Genomic DNA, 26,071 nt, shown 5'->3' with positions numbered 1-26,071 from the left:
CGAGAAAATGGGGGTGCTTTCTGCTCTCATGGGGTTTAGTTACTAGGGGAACATAGCCCTTTCACAAGTAATGAGAATAAAGGGTGGGATGGTCAGAGGGGGTCTTCACTGGACGTTCAGGCAGATGGGAGAGGCGGGGCCTCTCTGTTTGGGGTTGCTTGGTTCAAAGAGGACAGGACAAAATCCTGAAAAATTTTCAAGAGATTCCTAGAGGAGTGGGTTCGAACAGAGACAGAGCAGTGGATGTGGACTGTGCCCAAGGGGGCTTCCCTGTGGGTCTGGGGTCGCCATCAACTCCTCAGCCCTCTGTGGTCCTCCACCATCCCTTCCACATCCCTTCACACCCTGTCACTTTGGGTGTGAATTTATTCTGGTTAACCGAACATGGTGGAGCTCCTGCTAGGGCAGGCCCCGCTCCGGCAGGGCCTGTTGGCGGGTCTCCGCCCAGACTTCTTGCTGCCTGGGGGAATTGGCAGAGCCCTCTTTGTCTATCCCCTGAGAATTCACACTTTTCATGTTTCAAGACACTCTGGGCTGTTCCCGCTCCGTGCATTTCCCCGGCACTAGTGAGCGTGTATGCCCGGATCCTTGGCAGGGGACTGTTGGCGCGTGGCCAGGGTGGAGGGAGGAGGCTGTCTGGGATGACAGGAAGCGGCTTTGCTGGGCTGCGGGCAAGTCCACTGCTCCCAAAGCCTCACCCACTGTCCCCGGGTGCTCTGAGCCTGGAAGATGGATCTGGTTGGGAAAGAGCCCTGTCGATCTTCATACTGGTCCACCTGTCCTTCCCATTCTTGGTCCATCCTGTTACCCACCCCAACCAACTGGCCAGAACTAGGCTCCTGATTTAGCCATGGTTGATTCTTGTCTTCAAAGCATGAAAACTGATGAGCATTTGTGAACTCTTTCCCATCTCTCTGCATCATGTTCTCCATCTTAGATTCTGGAGGGAGACAGCAGACCCCATGGCCCAGGTGGCCTAAGTGACTTCATTGGTCACTTTTCTTTCTTTTTTGCCTGGCCATCATTTCTTTGGGGTTACCATCCTCCCCCCATCTGCAATATGTGGTCCATTTGCCAACGTAGGGCTGGGATTGGGGACAGGCCTTGGGTCTGGCCAGTGAGAGTGCTGCGTTCCTCGGCCCCAGTGGCTGAGGGATGAAACATGACCCAAACCATCATATGGATGCTGCTGGAAGTACTGGGGAGTGTGCTCCTCTCTCCTCCAGACACAGCAGAGTTAAGGACCAAGGAAGCCAGAGGCTGCGGGGGCATCCTTGTCAGCAGGGTCAGCGTCTACCCCAGACCACACCCAGCCAACCTGGGGATGAGAAGGCACAGCCAGGCGTGGGAGGCACCACTCTGGTCCCTCTGCCTTAAGCATCCCCACTGGGTTCTGCTGTGCTCTTTTATAAACCCACTGTTCCAGCAGCGCTCAGAAATTTAAATTCAGGCTTTTTGTGGAATAGCTTCAGTCGACAAGCACTATTTTAATTTTCCTCAAGTGAAAAAGAACGACCAGGCTAAAAGCATCCTATCTGCTTCTGTGCCTTAATTCAGGGGCTCACACCCACTGTGCTTCAAACGCCCAGATTCAATGTGTCCTCATGCCAGGGGCTCAGGGGGCCTGCATGGTTCCAGCAGCCACATTCGGGTGTCCCTCTCCTGCACTGCTGGGCTGGAGGACCTGGGCTTGGCTAGTCCTCCACGGGGACTGTGTCAGCCACCCACTGGGTGCCAAGTTGGTGACAAAATTGCCTGGTCTTAATTCACATGCAGCCTCTGGTTGAAACTTTCCTGCCATCCCGGACTGGAGCTTCTGTCCACCACCTCCTTGGGCTTCTGGCTCCTTTCCCCAACACCTCTGTAGTCAGGGGTGGACATGAGGTGGCGGGGGTGGGGGGGAGGGAGGCCATCGGCCGGAGTTCCTGCACCTGCTCATGGTCCTGGCTGTGCAACCCGTGCCCAAGCGCCCTCAAGCAGAGGACGCACTGCCTCTGCCCGGCCCCTGCACCCAGAGCTTGGTCCCCTCGAGTCCCGTCATTCCCTGGGCTGCCCCCTTGCAGCAGGGTCTACTGTGACCCCATTCCAGATTGTTTTAAAAGTTTTAAATTACTTATTTAAAACTCATGTAAATCCTGAAACTCATGCTAGCCTTGCTCCATGGGATGACCCCCCATTCCTCCCCAGCTCCCCTCTATGCCCTCCTGGGTGGGTGTTTGTGGGGACGTCACCCCTTTGAAAACATTGCCTGGAAGGCAGAAGCTTCCAGGAAGCCAAGCTCATGGACCTGGGCCTGCCTCTGACCTCACTGCTTGGCCTGTTCTCAAAAGGCCTCCACCTGCCCTTCCAGGTGGGAGCTCATCCCTGGACTGCTCCCTGCTTGGGGCCATGTCTCCCCTGCATCTGGCTCCCAGCGCCCCTCCTCAGCCTCGGGCAGCATCCGGGGAGGCCTGGCTTTCCAGCAAGGTCTTCCTTCTGTGACACCAGCTGACAAGGCAGATTTCTCAATCTTTGATTTTCTTCTTCACATATTGAGAACAAATCCTGTAGCTTAGACACCTTCTGAAAGAGAGATTTATTCCTTTCCCTGCTTGTATCTTCTTTCATAACTTCTAGCATTTTGTCAAGCCCTGTCAAAGATTTATCAGTTTTTATCTCCACAGGCAGCTCTTCCAACATCTGGTCTACCTCTTATTTTAAGGCACAGTGTCCTTTGCTCCCTCTGAAAAGAGCTCTCCAGAAGATGAGGGCTCCCTGAGGGACAGGTCACTGGACATGGGCTGCAGTCAGTCCCAGGCCAGAGGACTGAGCACACCTGTCCTTCTGTGTGACTGCACAGCAGCCCAACACGGGGACTGCGTTCCGAGTGGCTCCAAGCACGTTGTTTCCAATTTCTGCACGATCATCCCATTGAGTGAACATCGTACAGTTCATTTAATCAATACCGTGTTGTTGGCCAGAATCGATGAAAAATTCATCATTTGGAATATTGCATTATTATAAACAGCCCTCTGATTAAAATCTTCGTATGGACAGTTCTAAACACACCCACAATTGCACCTGAGGGATACATTTCCAGATACGGAATCTCTTAGGAGATGCTGTACAGAGACGGTTGATACTTCTCTGATACAATTTTGGTATCAAATTGCTGTCATGAATTTTGTATGTTTCTACTCCTCAAAACCTGTGTCAGATGCTTTCTCACTGGGATTATCCACGCTTTTAATTCTTGCCAATTCAATAGTGAAAGAAATAGCATCTCATTATTATAATTGGTAATGTTTTGGGCTCACAGCTGAAGGTCAAACATATGGTGGTGATTATCTTCTGGAGTCAACCCTTTAAAATGTCCTTGTTCTAGAGTATTTCATTTCATAATTTGGAGGGTTTTTAACAAGCTAATAGAAAATATTGATGTAATGTAACCAACATCAGTGAGAAAGCAGCTCTCTGCTTTCAGTGGTCATTAAGGAGAAGCTCTCCAACTTCATGTTTTGCCAAAAACAACATTAATAAGATAAATTGTCCAGGCAGAAAATTCGGGCGCTATATTGACCCAAGCCAGTCAGTGAGTGAGGAATTAGTTATTAAAACAAGAATCTTCTCTAACGAATATGGCGTATGTTAATTCTCTAATAACCTTGTTGCAAGAAACTCAGTGTCTGCTGCTTGCTGAAAGTTGACGAGTTTATTCATTCTATTGTTCTGACTTTGCTATTCTGTGAGTAATTTTACAGATCACTAATTTCAATGCCACAATCTCTAAGCAGAATGAAGTTGCTACATTCTTCCAATTAATTAACCAACAAATTTAATTTCACACTGCAGAGCTTTGGAATAGCTACTGTTTACCGAAATTACCATTGCAAATAATGGAACTGAATGTTTACAGAACCGACATTGAGTATTGTCAATTAAGTCTGGGCTAAATGTTAATAAATCCAACACAGTGTGGAAAACCATCTGCTGCAGCTTCATTCTGCTGAGGGCCTTCGCCACGAGGAGCCTGGTCTGCACGGCCCGGCCCGGGGACACTTGCGCCCCTGCCCTCCACGGAGCCATCTAGGGTGCAGCCACTTCCCCAAGGGACCCTCTCACAAGCTGCCAAAGAAAGAGTCAGCTACGTTATTTCTGATTTCAAAAGATCCGTTTCCTGGGTGAGCAACAATGTGGCGAGCATCTCATTTAATATGCTTTGGTGTGGTCTTGCCGTGGGCTCGTTTTTCATGCTCCTTCCAGCCTCGTCCCTGGGTGTGCACACAATTGACAGGCGTTCGAGTAGCGTGTGTCCACCGTCCTGTGGTTGCGGCATGAGTGTCTTTGTTGATGACCCCTCAATATTCGAGCTTTCGCTCTGGTTTTCTGGTAATCCCGTGGCTGGACTGCTCCCCACTTCACGGCCCCTCGCTGTTAGCACTTGAACAGATTCCTGGTGCTGATGCTTACTCGTCAGGAGGCGTGGGGGCTCTTCATGGGGTGGGGCAACTTTCCTAGAATGAATTCCCAGCACCTGGAATGCCAAAGCAGAGGGGAGATTAAAGTCTCAGGACTTCATGCTTCTGGCCACCATCTCTAGTCCTGCACACGTCCTTGTCCACAGTGTCCTTCCCATTCGCTGCTCTGGAGATGAAATCTATCTAAGAGAAAGGGGCCGTTTGCACTCCAAGCTCCCTCTCACCCCCTTCACTGCTTTGGTGCCTCTAGGTTCCCGGTTGGCTGGCTTATTTTCCCGTGGAGGCTGAGTTCCCATCCGAGCGCACAAATGCCGAGTCCATCGCATCCTGAGATGGGCCACTGGCTGGACTTCCCGCCCATCTCCATCAGGAATCCCCACCTTTGAGGACGCCGGTTCTCAAAAAGGCCAGATTTCTGGGGTGTCTCAGTCTTGCCGGGGTTTGTGGAGATGACCAGGGGTGTGGACCTCTGCCCCTTCCGAGGGTTTGCAGACCACGCTCAGCCTTAGGGGGCGCTCCTCAGACTCCCTTGGCCCTCCCCTCCTGCTTTCCGGCCCTGGGTCCTCTGGGGCTCCCTTCCCCAGGGGGTAAACCTTCTGTCTCCTGAGGGGTGGAGAAGGGACCAGGGAGCCATCCAGTCTGCGATCACCCTGTTGTCAGCCCCCCTGAGAGCACCTGCCTGCTAGCGTCCTGCCCTTTGCTGGATCACACTTCCTGACCCTTTGCCCAGGTGTATCATCTGATAAGGAAGGGAGCCGATGCCTCTAACCAGGCCACTGGCTCCCGCCGGAGAGGCTTTTCCACCAAAGCACCAATTCTCTGCTTGGCACATGGGCTCTGCTGGACAGGGGAGGGGCCTCCTGGCTGACTCTGTCTTTGTCTGCATTGTGACCTCTGCATGTCCTTCCCCTGCGCTGGGTCCTGGGCTTCCTTCTGGCCTCTCTCACCGGAGGGGAAGCAGGGGGCTTGCCCCCCACCCTGCAAGGACAATATCAAGAAGTTTGTAGTGTGCCCAGGTGAGGAAGGGGAAGTGCACAGTCGGCCTCGTGTGGACATAGAGGTCAAGGCCAGGGGAGGAGGAGGAAAGGTTGCATGGGGGTCGTAGAAGGAAACTCTTCCCAGGGTGAAGACGCTGCGTTTAGGAAATTTGTCACAAAGCAAACATAGTCCAGGGCAGGAAGCACCTGCCGGCTGCCGCGCAGGTGGGGGCAGAGCTTGCCCTTCTTCCTGGGTTCCCCCTTGGACAGGGATCCCTCCACTGGGCAGGAGAAGCCTGGGCGGGCAGAGTCAGCGGTCATTGGATTGCTGGGCCTGGGTGCTGGGGCCAGGCTGCAAGATTTAGACACCTCAAGAGGAGGGAACCCCAAGGCAGTCTTTGCTAACAGGGGCCGCGCCCTGCCTGGCAGAGCTGGAGGAGGACAGAAGGTGTGTTGCTCGGAACAAAGCAGGGGACCTAGGTAAGCCCGGACCACCTCCTCCTCGGGTTTCTGAAGAGTGAGGACGGGACAGTCCTGGGGGGCTGACTCCCATGCCCCTCACTCCTCTAGCTGCTCTTGCTGACGTCACCGGGCTCCCCCTGACATCAGGAAGCTGGGGCGGCAGAGAGTGGAGAGATGAGGGCGCCAGCCCTCTCTGGGCTCCGGAAGCATCTGCCCACGGCGGGCAGCCTGCTCCTGGAGAAACGGAGGCCCTCCCGGCCCCAAGGAGAGAGCAGAGGGCCAAGTGCGCACGTGTATTCTATGCACACATGGAAGGAATCTGCTGCCGGGACCCCAGGAGGAACAGAAGCCAGGCTCCTTGGCCCCCAGTGTGAGGGCTTCCCAGGAATTTCCAGTTTGAGGGACCTGGCCCCCTTCCTGCTGTCCTTCCTCTGCCCGCTTTCTTCCTCTGGTCCTCCCTCCCTTCTAAGGAAACATTTCCGACATACAGAAAAGTCTGGAGAACAACTTCATGACCCCCAACACACCCACCATCAACATGGAACACATATAATTTTTGGTCTTATTTGCTTTACATTTAAAACAGTTTAGATCAAGAAATCATCACGGAGACATCTGAAGCGACAATGCATCCAAGCTGACACAGGACTCTGGTCTCACAGAGTAAGTCCTCGAGGCGGGATCAGAAGATACCAGACTGTTTCTGATTGATTTAACCATGCGTCAGCCCAAACCTCAAGAATATTTATCAGAATAAAGAAATGTTACCCGATGGGGTAAGACCCACCATGCAGGCCTCCAGTCCAAGGTTGTGAGACATAAAAAGTAGGCAGGAAACTGATCGTAAGGGTGGGAGATCGGTCCCCAAACCAAACGGAGCTGGACACTGTGGGTTAATCCGGCGACGGTTTAGCTGTGTGATCCATGAGAGGACCACACAGGACTCTCGAAATTCAGTGATATGAGAAGAAACAACTCAATAACAAATGGGGAATAATGTGCAGGGACTTCATCACAGAAGGACAGCAGCTAGGCATAGGGACAAGGGTCAATCACGTTCCTTGTCTAAGAAATTCCAATAATCACTACCTGAGAGCATCGGTTTTCCTTCCTTCATTCCTGGAAGGGTGGGTCGGTCGTATGTTGAGGGTAAGATGTTTTGTTTAGGGGAGCTTTGATTTGGGGATAGCTGTGCATTCACAGAGAGGCTGGGAGCAAGTGGCAGTGTTCCTGGCACTGTGGCCGCCTTCGCCCTGGCCAGGTGCCCTGGTCACAGCAAAGGACTCACCATCTCTGTCCAGTCACACCTGTCCTTCTCCATCGTCAGGTTTTCCCTCATGCCCCTTCCTGTCCCGGGCTCGCACCCCGGGCAGCACGGACACTCACCCGAGGTGCCGCCTCTTCCTCCTGTGTTTCTGGGCTGAGACGGCTTCTCAGATCTTCCCCGTGTGCGGTGACCTTGCTGGCGTCAGCGGACACGGACAGGTGCTCTGCAGCGTGTCCTTCATTGCAGAGCTGTCCTATGACTCTATGGTTTGGGGACGAAAATCCCAGGAAAAGTGCCACCGCCATCACGTGGCATCAAGGGTGTCAGCTGTCAGCATGGCTTCCCAGCATCGCTGTGGATGTGATCGCCTGGCTGACCTGGTGTTTGCCAGCTTCTCCACCCAGCAGGGACTGTCGCCTCCCCTGTGCACCCCATGCTCTGGAAAAGGAGGTGCCACGTGCATTCGTGCCTCATGAGTGGGTGGTGGTGCTTCACCACTGTGGGGAGGGGCGTCACGTAAGCCACGTGCAGCTCGCCCGAGGGGAGACCTGTCCCCTCTCTCCTGCCTCTTCATCATCCAATCGCACATCAGCGGGGACTCAGGGGCACTCATGTTGTACTTTATATGTAATGCATATAAGGTCATACGGTATTGACCCTGTTGGCCAGCTGGGGACTGTCCCCTGGGCTCCTCCCTCCTCTGCACAGTGTAGGAGAAGTGCTCCTGCCTGGGATCTTCCCTGGTCCATCAGGACACTCCGCTCTCTGTGAAGAGGATCAAGGAGGCTTTCCTCTCTTTATACATTGCACACACACGATTTTTTCTTTTTAATAATTTATTTATCTATAAGCAATTTTTAAAGTTTTCAACTATATTTTTACATTTTTAGATACTCACAAAACAACTACAATAGTCTAGATTCTATATCATGGGGTGTGTGTGTGCACGCCTCCACGTGCATGGGACTGTGCGTGTGTCTTCAGGAGAAACTTTGTATTTTGACTGCATAAAATTCCTAAATGTTAAACAATAAATAGTATCTTAAACAAAACAACAAAGGTTAAGAAAAAAAATTACAGAACAAGGAGAAATGGTTGTAAATTCTTAAGTTTTCCTATCTATAAATTTAAGATAACCTAATGCTATGAATTTAAGACTAAAATATGAATTTAAGACTAAAATATGAATTTAGGACTAAAATTTGAATTTAGGACTAAAATTTGAGTTTCGGACTAAAATATGAGTTTAGGACTAAAATTTGAATTTAGGACCATACTAACTATTTTATACAATTTGAATGGGATGTTGTTTTGTTTAAGTTTTTTTTTCTCTCTTTGTTTTTAAAACCAATCACATTTTATTCATATAAATATTAAGTTAGTTCTACAGATCTGTAACCCTAGTCCTAGTGCACAGAAATGGTCTTGTTTTGAACGTCTCTATCCATGTCAACAATAGACGATGTCTTAAGTCATAGTGGCATTAATTTAAATCCAAATAAAATACTTATAGTATATATTTCTAAAGCAACAATAGACAATGTCTTAAGTCATAGTGGCATTAATTTAAATCCAAATAAAATACTTGTAGTATATATTTCTAAAGCAACAATAGGGGATGTCTTAAGTCATAGTGGCATTAATTTAAATCCAAATAAAATACTTATAGTATATATTTCTAAAGCAACAATAGGGGATGTCTTAAGTCATAGTGGCATTAATTTAAATCCAAATAAAATACTTATAGTATATATTTCTAAAGCAACAATAGACGATGTCTTAAGTCATAGTGGCATTAATTTAAATCCAAATAAAATACTTGTAGTATATATTTCTAAAGCAACAATAGGGGATGTCTTAAGTCATAGTGGCATTAGTTTAAATCCAAATAAAATACTTATAGTATATATTTCTAAAGCAACAATAGACGATGTCTTAAGTCATAGTGGCATTAATTTAAATCCAAATAAAATACTTATAGTATATATTTCTAAAGCAACAATAGACGATGTCTTAAATCATAGTGGCATTAATTTAAATCCAAATAAAATACTTGTAGTATATATTTCTAAAACAACAATAGGGGATGTCTTAAGTCATAGTGGCATTAATTTAAATCCAAATAAAATACTTATAGTATATATTTCTAAAGCAACAATAGACGATGTCTTAAGTCATAGTGGCATTAATTTAAATCCAAATAAAATACTTGTAGTATATATTTCTAAAACAACAATAGGGGATGTCTTAAGTCATAGTGGCATTAATTTAAATCCAAATAAAATACTTATAGTATATATTTCTAAAACAACAATAGGGGATGTCTTAAGTCATAGTGGCATTAATTTAAATCCAAATAAAATACTTATAGTATATATTTCTAAAGCAACAATAGACGATGTCTTAAATCATAGTGGCATTAATTTAAATCCAAATAAAATACTTGTAGTATATATTTCTAAAACAACAATAGGGGATGTCTTAAGTCATAGTGGCATTAATTTAAATCCAAATAAAATACTTATAGTATATACTTCTAAAGCAACAATAGACGATGTCTTAAGTCATAGTGGCATTAATTTAAATCCAAATAAAATACTTGTAGTATATATTTCTAAAACAACAATAGGGGATGTCTTAAGTCATAGTGGCATTAATTTAAATCCAAATAAAATACTTATAGTATATATTTCTAAAACAACAATAGGGGATGTCTTAAGTCATAGTGGCATTAATTTAAATCCAAATAAAATACTTATAGTGTATAGTTCTAAAGCGTGTGATGGGGAAACTCTGTATTCAAGGGAATATTAACAAAGCTCTGTCTGTATCAGCAGAATTGAGTCTATGCTCTACCGCTAAGAGTGACTGTGGCATCAACTTAGAAATAGCAGCTCCACCGGAGAGAGAGCAGGGAGTCGTGATTCACAGAACTCCACACAGAGGCTGAGCCGGGCTGTGGCTGTTCAGAGCCCAGCTGCCCTGAACCCAGTCCCACCTGCAGGCAACCCCGGATTCGGTGCCCTCCCAGGGGGACCTCCCTCCTTCCTGGGGCCCTGATGACCCCAGGGACCCCCTGACACTTGCCAGCCTCTGCGGGCTGCGGGCGGAGCTGCAGGAGCCAGAGGGTCACTCAGGAAAGGCAGGCAGTGGAACTCCACGTCGGCCAGCATCTGCCTCACGCGATCATTTTCTTTCCTTAGCTCCTCGAACTTTCTCTCGCTGGACGCAACTGCCACCGAGCTTTTGGCTTCTCTGTCCCGATGAAAGGGGACAGCCTTGCGATAGTGGCGGGCATTTCTCTGCAGCTCTTCGCCCAGGTCTTGGGTCATCTTCTTGTAGAGGTTGCGAACCTGGCACGAGAAGTTCATCTCTCTATACAGGTCTGCCAGTTCCTTCTTCATTTCCAAGCACTGATCTTCCTCTTGAAACATTTTTCTGTGAAGTTGCAGGATGCATTGGTCCTGTTCATCCGGTACATTCTGGACTTTCAGCTTCAGCTGCTGAATCTCACGGTCCAGCTGGGAATTTTCCTCCCACAAAGACGCTTCCTGGGTTTGCAGACTGTGTATTTGTCGCGTCAGCATTGCGATCTCTGCCCTTTCTGTCCACGGTTGTGTGGCTCTGGCTTGCTGTTGGCTGTCGGGACTTGGAGGGGACACAGGGAAGCCAGCATCATCAGTGACACCCTTCAGATGAACTGCGGCCTGATGGGCGGGGTGATGGCCATTTCCTGCTCCCGTCTTTGGCTGGACTCCGCAGGCCCCGGCCCCGGCGTGATGTGCAACGAGGTCAGGTGAGGGAACGGCCTGCAGCCCAGGTCCTGCCCTGGACGGTGACCGGCTGGCTTGATCCTTCGGGACCGGCTCCATGTGTGCCTTCAACGGCTCCAGCCTTTCTTCCCCCTCCTTTTCCTGCCTTGTCTGCCTCCATCTAGAAACTTCTTGGTTGAACAGTTCTGATCGTTCTGGAAAAGGAGTGTTTTCACTCCAGTCATTCGTTCTTTCCCTCGGAAGTTGTTCTCCGTCTTTCTCTGCGTCTCTTAGGATGGGTTTTTCACCAGTGACCTGGGGAAGTGGAGGAGGCTGGCTCTTCTGTGCCTTTTTCAGAAAGTCAACAGTGTCCCAACATAACAACCTGCTCAGGTTTGTGTTCATCGCGGACAGGCACAAGGCTTGTAACGTGGGAGGACTGGCCACCAGCCAGGGAGGGCTGAGGGTGTCATCGGCTTGTGTGGTTGAGCCAATGTCCTCACTGCCAGCTGCACAGACGTCGTGGTGGGCAGAATGCCTCTGGCCCAGCACCTTTGCACTTCTTAGAGTGAGTCGTCTCTTCGCGAGGAAAACCAGCAGCCCGGTCCATACCAGCATTGCCCAAGGCAACACAGAGGGGGGACTTGGGCTGTGTCTCCAGCTTCCAGAAATCAGCCGCAGCGCACCCCACAGGTGCTCCAGGACCAGCTGGAAAGCGGATCCGGTGGCCGAAGGCGGGCTCTCCATGGCTGTGTAGGGCTCCAACAGCAATGCCTGCGAGTGCCAGTGTCCTGTGGCCACAACTGACCGCTCAGAACCCTGTGGAGAGTTTGACTTCTGTGGTCAACCAGTGCCTGGCAACCAGGGTGGAGCAGTTGGTCGGGGGAGGGGAGGCCAGCCAGGTTCCAGAAAACAGTTGTCCCTGACGTTGCTGTGCAGTAGAGAGTTGTCTCAATCACCCAAGCACTGGGGGAGGTGGGAAAGGCTGATCCCAGCCTGGAGTTTGGCCGCTCCAGGCGCACCTGGCCCCACAGCAAACCTAGGGGCTCAAGGCAGGGCCAGGTCTGTCCGTCTGTGCGCACAGGGGAAGACAGGGCAGAGTGTTAAGGCCTCCTTTCCGGGCGAGGCCCATTCTCCTGATCTGAAGTTTCCCTCTGCTGCAGGGACTTCTGGTCCTTCTGCAAAGGTCCCAGATTCTCCCTCCTCCGAGGTACCCTCCGTCCTCTGTGTGGTCGCTGTGGGCTGGCAGGTCCCTGTGGGTCTGAGACCTAGGATGTCCCCAAAGTTATTAACTAAGAGACCAGCATTCCAATGCTAACACCCCAGGAGGAATCAGCTGGAACTGGCAGGGTCTCACAATTTCATGGACTCTGTGGAGCCAGCCTGTCCTTGTTCAATCCAAGCGTCCCTGCAACAGAGTGACTCTGCTACAGGGTGACCCAGTGACCCGGGCTGTTTCCCTCGTGGGGCCCTCTATCTACAGCCTGTGCCCCCAAGGTGCCCGGTGGAAGGTTCCCAGTCCAGAGAGTCACCTTAGGAAGTGGGTCTGTGGGGAGGGGACAGTTCATCTTTTGGCTCAGTTTGCCACCTTTTATCTCTTTAATCGGCAGGTGGCTTTCCTGGTATCTCTCTGGGAGCATCAGGCTCAGAACCTCCTTATCCATTCCCTGGGACTCGGCCGCTCGAGGCCTCTCCCCAGCCCCTTCTTCTGCACTGGAAAAGAGAGGAGCCAGCGAGTCCGGTCTGGCATGCTGAGGAGCTCCTGGCTTAGGCTGCAGGGTCCCTGCGGATGGACAGAGTAGATGCTCTGACCTGGCTTGGTGGTGACGGAGGAGGTGGCTCACGGTGAAGTGACAGTTGCAAACTTTTCATTTTTATTTAGACTATTTTTTTAAAGCAATTTTTGGTTTGAAGAAAAATTTGAATGGCTCGGATGGAGAGTTCACACCTGCTCCCTAGCCTGCCCCATGAAGGACCCCCTATGACTGATAACAGGCTAGCGTGGTCTATGTAGTACTAGCGATGAACCAGTATTGGTGTATTATTACCAATAATAATAATTTACATTAGGGTTTGCCGTGTGTATTGTGCATTCTACGGTGTTCGACACACGCTCACTGTTGCGTGTGTACTATCATACAGACGAGTCATGGCCCTGAACATCCCCCAGTGCTCCCCCTACTCCTTCCTCCCTCCCTCCTCTCGAGCCCCTGGTCATTTTCCTTGCTCTGTAGTTGGTGACGTCAGACAATGATCCCAGCTTTTTAAAATTATTGTCAGTGTGGTCTGTCTTTCACCATCCCCATACTCTTAATCCATGTCTTTACCGTGAAAGTGAATTTCTTGTAGACACCCTCTAGTTGAGTTGGGTCCCGTTTTTTAATGCATCCAGACAGTCTCTGTCTTTTAAATTATGTATTTAGACCATTGACATGTAGAGTGATTATTGAGTGATGTGGATTAATGCCTGTGCCGTTTCTGACTTTTCCCGTGTTGCGCTTGTGCTGTTTCTTTTCGTTTTCTTTAGCTCCTTTTCTGCGTTCTGTGGTTTAAGTTGAGCCATTCATCGGTTTCTGTTTTATCTTCTCTCTTAGGCTCGTGCTCCCTCTACAAATCTGTAGTAGTGCACGTGAGTTGTCAGTGCACCTTTACAACTAACCCAAGGCCACGTGCGAGCCTGCCGTCCCCTGGGTCCACTTCTGCTGCTTTTAACTTCGTTCGTGTTGGGAGATGTTATGGGTTGACCAGATGTTCTTCTGGAACTCAAATATTGAAGTCCTAACCCCCCGGGCCTCAGAATGTGACCTGATTTATAAGTAGAGTCTTTATAAAGGTAGTCAAATTAAAGGGAGGTCATTTGGACAGGCCCTAATCCTGTGTGACTGTGTTCTTATAAAAGGGGCAGTGTGGACATGGACGCATGGGGAGGGAAGGCAATATGAAGACACAGATGGAAGACGGCCATCTACAAGCCAGGGAGAGAGGCCTGGAGCAGACTCTCCCTCAGAGTCCTCGGAAGGGACCAATCTTGCCAACGCCTTGCTGTGGGACTTCTAGCCTCCAGAAGAGTGAGACAATAGATTGATGTCACTTGAGCCTCCCAGCCTGTGTATTGAGTGACAGCCGCCCCAGGAAGCTGATCCAGAAGAGACGAGACGTGGTGACCCACAGAAAGAGGGGCAGAGATGGCCAGCGTGAGGCAAGCAAAGGGTGCGGCGTGTGCATGGGGCAGTGTGAGTGTGCATGGATGTATGCACAGTGCACACGAGTGAGTGTGTGTGCACGTAGGGGACAGAGCGTGTGCCGTGTTTGTGTGTGAGAGGATGCATGTAACTATGAGTGTGTGCGAACACCTGTGTTCTGAGATTGTCTTATTCCCAACTGTGGGGCCAACTGCAGAGACGTTTCGGTGAACTCGTGGACCTCCAACGCCTGTCCCAGCATGCAGAAAGGTGGAACTCTGCAGTTCCCTGTCCATCTGGGCCGCCCCACGGGGAGGACAGTCCCCAGCACCGACACTCCAGCTCCTTGGACGGGGAGAGATGTAAGCTTCTGTCCAGTCCTTCATTCATGCACTCAATAAATCACAGAAATCCTGGGGATAAAACCCTGTCATTTCCTGACAAACACTTGCGTGTCAGTCCCTTGGGCAAGGGGAGCGCAGTGCGGTGGGAGTTGCGAGGACGACACAGGGTGGTCCCCTCTCTCTCAGGACCCCGGACCTTACACAAAGGAGCTCTCTGGCACAGCGGGGACACTGTGACGCCACAGGTGCCAGGACACAATGCATCCCTGAGGGCTGTGCCCCATGGCCAGTTTAGCACAGAAGGCAGGCTCCCTCCTCCTCTCCATGAGAGTCTCCAGGACAGGAAAGAGCTGGGCCTCCCTGCTGGAAATGCTCTTCCTTGAATTTGTGTTTGAAAGGCAATAAGGAGAGAGCGGCTCTCAGAGGCAGAAGCCGAGATTGAGACTGGCTCCTGCCCTGGGACGGACGGGGTCGAACTGCTCCAGGCCCGGCTAACCTGACGGCCACCTGCTGCCCGGGTGGAGGACGAGGCCAGCCCAGGGGCGTCCCCGAGGGTCTCATGGGCTTGGGGTGGACATGCAGGTGCGCAGGACTCAGTCCTAGCCCCTCAGTCCTGGCGCCAGCCCCATGGCTGGACTGAGAGAAGGTGGGGGGGAGGAGAGGGAGAGATGCACAGAGCCACATGCCTGGGGGTGTGACCTGAGGCCCCAGGAAGGCCCGTCACTTCCCCAAAATGGCTGCAGGCGGGTCCAGCAGTCGGTGCATCTTTTATTTGGGGTATTTCTCCCAATCACTTGAATTTCAGGGAGAATAAGTGTGTTTTGGCTGATCTGGAACCTGGAATGGTTCCCTCTGCCTAAGGCTCCTGTGGCTGGTTGCCCGTCTGGGATGCGTGCAGGCCCCATGGAGATTTGCAGAGCTGGCAGTCAGCCAAGGTCACCCCCCAGGATCCCACCCCCTGAGGGCCACGGTCACGATGGAAGAGAGAGCAGGTGTCCTTGTCTCTGTGTGGGGAGACGCAGCCCAGCGGGTTCTTGGCTGACGGTCCTCCTGGTGGGGGTGCTGGGATGGGGGCCTCAGACACCTCAGGGGAGTTCGGAGTCCATGCTTAGCCAAGGGGGGTGAAGCTGTCAGGGTGCGAGGTCACTGGGGGCTGCTGGGGGTCAACCCATACACAGTACGGCCACTTTCTTCCTTCTCTTGCTCGTTGGCCCTGAGCCCCCGGGTGGGGAGAACAGAGCACACACTAGGAGGGCAACAGAGAGCACCCACTTGTCACTCTTCCAGGGCCGAGGGAGGGGGCCTGTTGGAAGTCCCTTCCTGACGCCAGAAAGACCCTTTGGACCAGCTGACCAAAGTCAGGACCACCAGCACTTCCGGCCTGCAGTGGGAACTCTCAGAGAGAGCTCAGGGGCTCTCTGCCTCCCGCTGCACTGCAGGACCCCTAGAACTCCCCCCACTCTGTCCGGGAGCACGGAGGCCAGGCTGCCCCTTGGAGGGCGGGGCAGGAGCATTGTTTCTATTTTGTGGATGGGACAACTGAGGCTGTCTCTGGGCTTCCTCTCCCTCCCTGGGGCTCTGGGGGAGGTGGAGGGAAGAAGCAGGTGAAGTGGGGGGCAGTCGCCTCGCCGGGGCCCCGAGCAGGAGGCAAGGAGGCTGCAGGCTTCATCTGGCCGTGTGGCGCTTGTGACTAGCAGCTCTGTGACTGCCGTTACTGTCCTTGTTTTGAAAAACGCTCCGAGGGATTCCGGGCTGGTGGTGGAGAGGGGCCGGGCACAGATCCGAGAGGCCCGGGCCATCGCCAACCCAGAGTGGGTCTGTTGAGAAGCCGTCTCCCAGGATGGGGTCCGCGGCACATGTTTTCCTGAAAGCACAAACTATTTCAGACATTCTGGCCTAATTGAGAAGTGTTTCAATTACTTCCAGGCAGTGAGCATGCCCTGAGTGGTCCCTCGGGCCCTCCTGGATCCCAGAAATTAGTTTCCTGCTTCACTTAAAAGCCTAGCAACAGGGAAGACCCCGCACTTCTGCGTAGGCGGAGAATGTCCCTGTAATCCATTTTCCAGGAGCAAAAACAGCCCTCCAGGGCCCCAGGACTGGGCAGGCCTCAGCCTACACGCCACCTCGGGGCTGGGGGGTGGTGCAGCCTGGCTGGGGGCCCAGGAGGGATGGCTGTGCGCGCAGATAATGGAGGGGAATTTGTGTTAAGGGTGGACAGGAGGAAGGATGGCGCCCGGGGGCCGGGCTGGGGCCGGGCTGCTCTGAAGGGCGGGCATTGGGTGAAGCAGGACCAGATGCTGCTCTTCAGGTCCTTGAGGTGAGGGCTGTGGGCTGGGTCTGGCTGGCTCGGTCCTCACTGGGGACACGCGGTGCCCAGTGACCCTCACAAGCCACGCAGGCATGATGCGAGATGCACCTGTTTCAGACGGCAGGTGAGCGAATGATGACAGGCTCTGTGAAGACACATGTGGGGGTCACCCCAGCCCCGCTAACACCCCAGGGGCCCCATGCCCACCCCAACCAGCCCTGCCTATACCCCACAGTCTGTATGCGGCTCCTCTCCTCTTTCCACTTTCCCTGAGCCAATGAGCCACCCTGCCCCCAAAAGGCCAGGATTGCTGCCCTCGGGGGTGCTCCCTGGATCCCTGAGCCCTGTGATACCTGCATGTCTGCCCGAACCCTCAGTCTTCAGCCTGGGCCCGGGGGGCCTGCACTGCGGGGAGCGAGCCCTGTGGCCACTACGGGACAGCGTGGAGGGAGGGTTGATCTCCTCTACCACCTCCTCCCCCCCACCTCGCCTCTCCCCTTCCTGCTCTGGGGATCAGTTTCCTCAGCCTCGGAAGGAGTCAGCTGCTGTAGCCTAGCTCAGAGATCCTTCAGTATGCTAAAATCCAGGGCCCACATTTGGCAGAGCCGGGAGTGGGGGGGTGGGGGGTGGGTGGGGAGGGGCAGGCTTCACCCCGATGTAGGAGGACCCAGCACCTGGGGCCGGCTCTGACTCGGCTCCACGCAGAGCCCATACTCACTCGAGTGGGTACAGTTGACCTGTTTTCACTAACAAAGACTGGAAAATGCAAACGAGGTCACCTGGTTTTAAACCAGGTGATGAGGTGGTTAAGGCCCCCCACCCAGGGCCGCATCCAGCCACCGTGTGTTACCAACACGATGCTTAGGGCTCCAGAAACGGGACTGTTTGACATCATCATGTTAATGCTTTAAACACCGTCACCGTGCGGGTCTGTCTGGTACACAGCCTGGTGGTGACACATGCATCACCAAGTGGCTTTGGGTCCTGAGGAAATGCCAGTGGAGGATGACGTACCCTTTCTAAACTCCCAGGGTCACCCTCACCCACCCGTGGGGCTGGAGCAGGAGTCCCACCCACTGACCTGTGCTGTGTGAAGCTGGCTCGGCGCTCTTGTCCAGCAGGGAGGTGGGCGGGGAGAAGAGGATGCCCTGCGGGGCGGGGGGGGGGGGGGGGTCCCCTGCATGGAGGTGGGGGCTCAGGGAAGCTGGGAGAGAGTCAGGAGCCCTGTCCCTGTGGGGCTGCCTCTGAGCTGCCTGGAAGTCTCGGCCACTGGGGAGTGTGGAGTCCCCTCCACCGGCTGGAATGTGACGAGGCTCCGGCCCACATGTAACATATAGGGACCCCCACCTGCTGCCACCGCTCTGGCTCAGAATGGCGGCTTAGCGCACCACCCCCTACAAGCTGGCCAAGGGGGCGTCAGCATGAAGCTTTGATAAATGTAACGCTTGGCCGGAGGGTCTTGGAAGCAGAAGCTGCTACATGGTGAAGAGGCGGGTGACCATGGTCGCTAAAGCGGAGTATTAGCTGTGGACCCTGGAACACAGGACCCGGGAGGGCTGCAAGACCTGAGGCTCAGCTCCCCGCCCCCCTCTGTGGCCCCGCCCCTGCTTCATGGCCCCGCCCCTGCTTCATTCTGTGGCAGGTGACAGTCTCCCCTGGGCCTCGGTTTCTTTGTCGGGCAAACGGGCTCCTAACGCCCGGGACCTAAGTAACGACGAATGAACAGCAAACATGCAGCTGAGTGAACTTGAACCGTCATCCTCATTAGTACGGGTACTTGGTTCATCGGGTGCTTCACTGACAGCAAACCCGAAAATCCGGGGTGGGGGGGCTCGCCGCATATTGCCGTGATTTCCAGGTGCAGCGTGACTCAGAACCAGGGCTGCCTTGCTGACCTTGGCCCGGTCAGCGTCCTCACCTCTGATGACCCTGGGGAGGGCCCAGCCAGTCCTGCCCTGGTCCCACCACGTGGCTGCCTGCTCCTCTCTCCGGGGGTCTCTTGGTGGAGGGCGCGGGTCTGGGATGCTCGGGGAGCGCCCACCCGAGGCCTGCCCTCCCAGCAAGGCGATCACAGTCCCCTGTTTGCAGAAGACGTGTCCGGATGGACGTGTAGCCAGGAGGGACTCCACAGCGCCCGCAGCTCTCTGGTCCTGGTCAAAGAGGGGTTTGCAGAAGGCAGGGTGAGGACACACAGCAGGGGGGTGGGGGTGGGGGGTTCCGCAGGTCACGCCATGTCCACACCTTTCCTCTCTGTGTACAATCCTGCCTCTAGAACAAAAGAAACCTTGCAGGGAAGAGGCAGGAATGCAGTGTCCCTGCTGAGCAGGACCCTGGGATCATGACCTGAGCCGAAGGCAGACGCGTAACCGGCTGAGCCCCCCAGGCGCCCCAGATGTTCTATCTTGATGCTAACTTGGACCTTTCAGTAAAAACGAATTTCTCTGATATGTACATGTCTACATCTGCTTTCTTCTGCTTGGTATTCGGTGTCCGTCTTTCCATCCTTGGGCTTAGGGGCCCTTCTGTGTCTGTAAGTTTTTCTGTGTCTCTCCATAAAGTCGACCACTGTTAAAAAAAACGCAGTCTGATGTTAATGTTTTGTGTCCACTCAGCGTGTCCGGCGACGTCTGCTGTGATTACTCGTGTGTGTGTGTGCGCATGCGCGTGATTTTATCGCCATGGCGGGCATGCTTGTTGGTCTGCTCTGGTTTCTCCTCCTTTCTGTCCTCCCGTCTTTTTCATGGATTTTCTCTCGTCTTTTCCCAGTTCTGTTGTCCTTGCTTCTGTTTGGAAGTTGTAGGCTCTGCGTCTCCTCTCATGGCTGCGTTGGACAGGCTCCCGCGGGCGCCTCGGTGGACGGTCCCCACCACCCAGTGTGGAGCCTCCACCCGGGGAACTCCCCGCTTATTGCCGCTTCCCCACGTCGGCGCGCCTGTCGCTCGTCATTGATATTTGTCATTTTTACATTTCACCCAGCGTTTCGTGGATTCTGTCATTTATGGTACTTAATCCATCATTCCACTGGAATCAAAATTCAAATTCCTCTCTAATCCCTACTTCTAGGGCCTGTCTTGGTTTTTATAGAAAAATCACATGAGATTCTCCAAATGTGCATTTCTCTTAGTAGCCTCTCACTGGAACTCTAAACAGGTGCAAATGTCCCCGGCATCCACGTGGTTGAAATAACTTGCAGTTGAAAATGAAGCCTTTATGATAACTGTCATTTTAAGCTGGTCAAGAATTTCACTCGCCGATATTCATATTTTTTACATTTAAATTACTCAAGATATTGCTGCATGATTATTAATGCCGTGTGCTCCAATCCGGTGAACGTGCAGTGTGGATCGGGGCATGCTTGAGTCAATGCTGTTTGGGTTCGTACTTTTCCAGTAAGTAGACCTGAGACATCCCCAGCGCTCTTGCTGATCGAGGGAAGTAAGTTTTCATTTGCGCGGTGACACGAGACTTTGACTCCAGTTCCTCCTTCATGGGAAAGCAGGTTCTGGGGGCAATTGCTCCACTGTCAGTAGAGGCTTTGGGGGAGGAAGGGCAGGAGATGCCACATCCGGTGACCCTGGCTCCGATTTGGGGTGTGCCATGGATGAGCCATCTGTGCTTTGTTGGACGGCAACCCTCCCGCCCAGGGTCTGAGCCCGCACACTCCTGTCGTAAATGTGTGTCCATGTGTGTCACACGGAGACCGGGATGTACGTGCTTGCTCAAGCCCCCAGGGTCTGCCCTTCACAAATCGGTGACCCAGCCCCAGCGAGATTGGTGAGAACGGTGAGGGGAAGGGACGTGTATCGTGTCACATGTGCGCAGGCAGGTGCAGACCCCTGTCTGTGAAATCCCAGCTGCGCCCGGCCTGGGCACCTGCTCTCTGAGCACACGGCCTGGATGCTGGTGGACCTCATGCCCAGCAGTCCCAGTTCCCAGAGGAGCCAGATCTGATGTATGTTTCTAGACATTGGCACGTGTTTGTGGCTTCAGACTGACAGAGAGTGCCAGAGATGTCTACCCTCCATTCTCTTCCCCGTTTCTCCCCACACTCGCGGGGGGCTTACCGAACCACAGAATGGTTTACTGGAGCTGAGTCTGCAAACACTGTCCTCACTCCCCGGAAAGCCACTCCCCCATGTGCCTGCGGCTTGTCTCCATTTCCCACGTATGGTGCAGCCTGCCCATGTTCAAGAAACTTCTCTCGCTCATGCCATTCCCCACCCCCTCCTCCCCACCCCACCCCCACTCTGCACCACCGTGTAGGCACATTTCGCCCCCTTGCGTCCCACAAGCGGCAGGCTCCTTCCGGGCCAGGGCTGTCCCCATGGCCCATGAACCCCGGCACAGCAGCGGCTATCACAGTATGTGCTCAGTGGTGTTTGTTTAGCTTGGTTGAATCCGAGTTATTGCCCTGGGACAGGCATGGATGAATTTGATGGTTCTATGCTGATGTGCACACTTAAGCGGGCTGGAATGTGTGCAGTGTGTCAGGCAGGTGTGAGGTCCTGAAGCCAAGCCCGCACCACCTCCTTCAGTGACTCTGAACTGTCGCAATGGGGCTTTCACATTTTCCAGCCACCGGCCTGCCCCACCTAAAGCCAGAGAACCAGCGATCGATACGATTCATGCTTCCTGAAACACGCTGGTTCCGAATTTCCCTGATTTCATGCTCACGAACACCGACCCCGCAGAACTTAAGAACAAAGTGGTGTGAGACGTGTCGGGTCTGCGCGGTCACGCGGTGCCTTTCCTCTGCCACGCACGTCAAATGGCTGTCTCACGAGGTACCAACAGATGATGAACCGGAAAACTCCCCCAGTAGCGTGCACATGAATTTTAATGGGTGCCGGAAAGTGCCGGCAGCTTGCAGGCGCTGGTACAAGCCCGTGAGGCATTAATGTCCCATTAAAGATGTATGTCTTCTCTCAAAAACCTTTTGGAAGTGGAGGTTCCCGCTGAGCAAGGTGACATCTGCCACCGCGGGACGAGTTCCGTGCACAGCGCACGTGCGTGCGTGGCAGGTGCCTCGCGTCTGTGGGTCCCCCACCCCGGTGAGCACTAAAGGCAGATGACAAGCTGCGGGGGCTCTGTGAGAGCAGCGGCGAACAGCATCCATTATGGAACGAGCTCAGGTCCGTGGGCACAATCCGTTTTGACAGAAGCAAGGCAAGCCTCCAACTGACAGTGCACCTTGAAAACCAGTGAATGGGTCACTTTACTCCCTTGTTAACACCGACACTGTCCTTGCAAAGCCGGAGAAAACCATGTGAAGCTGTCTCAGTTGCAGAAATGAATGACCAGGTCCACGATTGGGCACACAGTGTATTTTCAAGGCTTGAGTCCTAGAAGGGGGTGAGGGACCAGAGACCCATGTGTGGGACAGGGATGGATGGTGAAGCATGAGCAGAGGCCCACCAGCCCCAACTTCTCAGGAACTGCAAAGTGTATAAGTCGAGTGAGGGCATGTCCCGAATTTCCTAAGATGATCCTTTTGCCCTGGAGTTCCATATTTTTATTCATCCTGGTGGTGGGTTTTTTTAGAGAGGGAGAGAGAGAGAGAGAGTGCATGAGCCAGGGGGAGGGTAGAGGGAGAAGCAGGCTCCCCGCTGAGCAGGGAACCCGATGCAGGACTCGATCCCAGGACCCTGAGGTCATGACCTGAGCTGAAGGCAGACGCTCAACCGACTGAGCCACCCACACACCCATATTCATCTTCGTTTTTAATTTTAATTGCTTTATGATAAATAAGCATGTCGCAACATGCTGGGATAGTTTGGTGGGCCACCCTGTGTACTGCCATGGGGTGTGTGGAGAGGCAGGATGAAGTCTGCGGACGGGCAGGACAGACCGCCAGTCTCCCACCAGCAGAAGTCCGCTGAGAAACCATCTGCTTGTGCCTCAAAAGTTAGTACTTATTTTAAGAACATAATGCTCAAAGGTGAGAAATTAAGATGTACGATGTCAGAAATTGCTTTGAGAGGCATGACTTTTTAGATCAAATGGCTGTCATCGTACATTAATTTTTTCACTTCTATTTCTGGATTTTCTGCATATATCAAAAGCAAAGTTAATATGTGGCCTTCGTCTCCAAAAACAGAACTTCAAAATCAGTTGAGTAATGTCAGTTTTTGTCAGAGTCACTAGATCCTTTAAAGTAGAAAATAAGTTAATAAAAATCTTTTCCATTTTTTCATCCAATTCATGGGTCAACAAAAAGCTTTCGCAAGTTTATCTCATGAACAATGAAACATCCTACATAATTCTGAATGCTACCCTAACTTTAGTTTAAAAGTTGATGTTGAAGATAAAATGAGTTCCTTGTCATGCTCATGTAAACACATTTTTGTCGTGTGCACACCGTGGAAAAATGACAAGACCACAGCCTGGAGTGTTCTTCCTGGAGCCCGTGACCCACCGTCCAGGAAACGGAGTCTCCGTGCACAGGCTTGCGGAAGGCGTGCATGCAGACGCGGTGCCCAGGACTCTGGAGGCCTCCGCGGGACACAGGGAATATAATGAGCAAACGAGGGACATCAGGCGAGCTTTAAAAACTGGAGAAGAACCCCACGGAAGGCCTGGGGTCAAACACGCGGCATTTTGAGTCAGAAATTCACAGGCACGTTCCGTGGAGGCTTGGGTGCAGCAGGAGGAAGGAAAGTCGGTGATCTTCGCGGAAGTCGGTGGAAACTGCCCAGATTGGAGCCTGTGGAGATGCACCGAGCGCCAGCGACCCCCGCAGCGTGCATGCAGTGGGGTCCCCGGGGTAGAACAGGGAGAAAATGCAGCACATCTATATCCAACAAAAGCTGCATATGCTTGATAAGATTTAGCAAATTCAATCAGGTTCATCAACCCACCGATTGGAGCATCACCCCAAACCCCAGTTCGTAGAGGTGCCTCCCTCTCCCCGAGGCACACCAAATACAAACCCTGGAAACTAAAGATGAGAGAGCAAAACCCCAAGAACATCTGGAGAAGAGAGACACACGACAGAGTGAGGAATGATGAGCAGAAGCCCCTTCACACCAGGAACACGGAGCGTCCTCAAAGTGCAGGAAGACATAGGGGCAGCGGGGGTTCCACGGCAGGGACTTTGAGGACTGGGAATGGAGCGCCATCGCCTTCCGTGTGGCAGGCCCCTGGCACGAGGAACGAGGGACGAGATTCAGGCCAGAAGGAACAGGCACCAGGTGGAGACTCCGATCAACAGGAAGGAAGATTGAGGGGAGCCGTAAATATGAAAGCTTTTAAAGCCAGTTTAATATTGGAGGCAAAACGGTTAACGGCGCGTTTGGGGATTATAACGTCTCAAAGTAAATATGTGCCCACAGACGCCGGGAGGACTGAGGGTTTTCGTGGGGTGGTCGCTGTAAGTCAAGGTGTGTTGCTGGACGTGACGGAGGGACGTGTGTTGTTTCATGGAGTAGCCCCTAAAACACGACGTGAGGAGAGGTAGCCAGACTGTCTGCACGATTCTGTCGCTTTACGGTATTCTGTGGCGGGAACTCTTGTACAAGCCCACCATGTTGAAACCAATTTAAGAAGTTACATAACTCCAGGGGCGCCTGGGTGGCACAGCGGTTAAGCGTCTGCCTTCGGCTCAGGGCGTGATCCCGGCGTTATGGGATCGAGCCCCTCATCAGGCTCCTCCGCTGTGAGCCTGCTTCTTCCTCTCCCACTCCCCCTGCTTGTGTTCCCTCTCTCGCTGGCTGTCTCTATCCTGTCGAATAAATAAATAAAATCTTCAAAAAAAAAAAAAAAAAGAAGCTACATAACTCCAATTAGCTTAGCGTCCCTCCTTCATCCTTAACGGTTCTGTGGAGCGGCATTTAAATTAAGAGCCTACGTGAGACACACATATAGGAAGAAACAGCTGGAACAGTGACTATTCCCGTGTGCAAGGATTCGCTTACCTTTCTAATACGTTCCCCGGGTTGGGTCCCAAGGAAACCCCACGTGGAAGGATGTGGACATGTAAGGATTTCTATTTTATTTTTTGGGCCAAATGTTAAATGAGGAGTTTGAACAATGCGGTCAAGTTTCAAATGAGAAATTGCTGCAAATGTGGGGTTTCAACAAGTGCAAGGTTGAGACTGCGGATCAGGGCTGTTCTGCCAACGACGGCGGCTTTGGCTGGATTCATCCTGGCAACAGCACACCCGGGGGTTCCTGACACAGGAGGCAGGGCCGTGACCCTCACGTCCAGGGCGCCGGCCACAGAGCCACCAGAGCTCACGCCAGGGGCTGCCTGGCTCCTGGTGCAGCTGCGTGCTCACGCACCACCTCCCGCCAGATGGGAAGGGCTGTCCATGTGCTGTCGGAGCAGCAAGCCCCGAGGAGCTCTCTGCTCCTGTCCTTCAGTTCGGGATCACCACTGGGTTTCTCTATGTGGACCCCAGCTCGTGTATCCTTCCTGGTGACTCACCAAGTTCCCTCTGCAGCTCGAGAATCAAGGAGTCCCAGCCTGCAGATTCATTGTAAACAGTATGGTTCCTGGGGACAAGGCAGCACTGTGGTTGGCTGATGGAATACTTCACTCACTCATTCATTCAACAAACATGTGCCAAGGACTGTTCCGGGCATCACCCTGACACTGCACCTGAGAAAGAGACACCAGGCCGTGGGCAGAAATATCGTGCTAGATGCCATGTTTTCCTAGAGCTCCATTGGATCCCTCCGTGACCTCACAGCCTCTGAACCGGACCCTTCACTCTGGCTAACGGTGTAGCAGAAACCCAGGGAGGCCCCTACTGGAACCGATCAGAGCTCACACCTGTGCAGCGGCTAACACCCCATTGACCTTGACTGATGGGATAGAAGCCCTGGACGGCTGCCCTGCTCCAAGGAAGGGGACATGAGATCAGGCAACGTCAGACCCTGGGTCTCTTTGGAAGGTTGGGCCGCGGTGCCGTGTGCTCCTGATGTAATCCTACAGGTTTTAGTGATGTATGACTGCAGGGGCCCCACAAATCACGTGGCCAGTCCTATCTAAGGTGTGTGCTGACAGATGAGATGGGGGACACCAGAGAAAGTGAGGAGTCCGGGCTGAAGCCAAGCATTTCAAGACAGCAAGGGCTGGAGGGGAGGGAAAGGGAAAGAAGGTGCTAGAACCTTGTGACCGTAACAGTCTGATCATTCAGTGGTTGATGGAGTGCTGCATTTTTTTTTAAAGATTTTATTTATTTATTTGACAGCGAGAGATAGAGATAGTGACAGAGAGCACAAGCAGGGAGGAGAGGGAAAAGCAGGTTCGCCGTGGAGCAGGGAGCCCAACGCGGGGCTCGATCCCAGGACCCTGAGATCATGACCTGAGCCGAAGGCA

The sequence above is a fragment of the Ursus arctos genome, unplaced genomic scaffold (assembly GCF_023065955.2).
Source record: "Ursus arctos isolate Adak ecotype North America unplaced genomic scaffold, UrsArc2.0 scaffold_3, whole genome shotgun sequence".
In the NCBI taxonomy this organism is placed as follows: domain Eukaryota; kingdom Metazoa; phylum Chordata; class Mammalia; order Carnivora; family Ursidae; genus Ursus; species Ursus arctos.
Note: the sequence above shows the minus strand (reverse complement) of the source record.